Raw genomic sequence first — 1,587 nt, 5'->3', positions numbered from 1 at the left:
CCTCTCTCTCTCACTACTACTTTCTCTCCCTCTCCCCCCTCTCCATCCCTCCATCCTGCCCAAAACCTGTAACATTGTGAGTCAAATAAATCCATCCATCTTGTAAATTGTTTCTCTATGATATTTGTTTGTTGTGTAACAATCTCTTCAAAATTAAAAAATCCTCTGAGCCTTAAAAATTAAAAAAATACACTTCAGAAATATTGATGCTACAAGATTCACAAGCCCCCTCCTGCAAGACTGTACATGCAGTAAAAACCACAAGGAGATGTCTGAAAATCCTGAAGAAAGCCCTAGGTATGCAGTTGTCCCCGGCTGTCACCTAAAATGGGATGGGCTGTTCCCTTACACAACTGCCTTCATGCTTCTGTAACTCATCTTTCACACATACCCTGTAAGTAATGCCAACAACACAGTCAGTTCCCCAGATCAGACTCTGGTAGAATATTGACTTCAGCTTTCCATTGTTCCCATATCTAGGGTGAGCAGATGTCTGTTCATGTCTCCCCTAGTTACACAATATTGTCACAGGGAAAAAAATCTCTGATTCATGGAAGAGCCCTAAAAAGAAAGCCATCTAAGTATCTACCAGTAGATGGATGAATTAAAAAAAAGTAGTGTGTTGTGTGTGCTGTGGTGTGTGTGTGTGTGTGTGTGTGTGTGTGTGTAATACATACGAGCATATATTCACACAGGAGTGGTGCCATGTTTTTCTTCTCAGCTGGCAGTTTTTGAACATTATCAATACACCCAGAACAGGAAGTCCCAAATCTGCTTTCCTTTTGGGGTGACAGTTTTGCTGCTTGCCAGACAGGAGGAGAAGTGTAAGTTCTGTGATGAATGTTGTGGTTCCAAGGTCTCCTCTCATGGTACCTGAACATAGTCTGAACACCCACCTGGAGAAGAAGTTAAGAACAGGAGTCCATGTTCCATGTTTTCTCTTGTGGTGTCAGGCTCTAGCACACAGGCCAGAGGGTGAAAGTGGAGCTGGGAATAAGAAGGATTCTAGTTCAGTTGTGAGTTATTGCCGGGAACAAATGAGGTGGAAAAAGAAAAAAGGCCGTCTTTGGAACTGTTAATGTTGCAGCTCTTTTAGGAGAAGTCCTTCCCCATGGCTATCTTTAAAGAAGAAGCACTCTGAGATGATTTTAGCTTTTTTGTATTACTTTAATGGGGGTGGATGTGAATGCATGCGAATTATTAAGGCTGAACCAGAGACTATATTATTTGGGGCAAGGGCATGAGAATATCCAGGAAGAGAAGGCCATTGGCTGAAGACTAAAGCTATTGAGAGGCCGCATGGGAATGGAGAGGTGTTCCAGGTGCTGTGCTATGTGACAAAATGCCCATGGTCAACTTAGTTGAGTGTCATGGTTACATGCTCCAGAGAAGGCATGAAGGCAGAGAGGGAGCAGCACCACTCTTGCTCTCTTAAATTTCTGAGATTCCCAGGGTTTGACAATGATTCCACCTTACAATGCTCATGCCCATCCGGTGACAGAATCCACATGCCAACACGCATGGCTTTGAGCTGAAGATATAAAAAATTGTGATTATAGTATTTAAAACTAATGTGTACTCTATTAT

The sequence above is a fragment of the Grammomys surdaster genome, unplaced genomic scaffold (genome assembly GCF_004785775.1).
Source record: "Grammomys surdaster isolate TR1022 unplaced genomic scaffold, NIH_TR_1.0 125801, whole genome shotgun sequence".
In the NCBI taxonomy this organism is placed as follows: Eukaryota; Metazoa; Chordata; class Mammalia; order Rodentia; family Muridae; genus Grammomys; species Grammomys surdaster.
Note: the sequence above shows the minus strand (reverse complement) of the source record.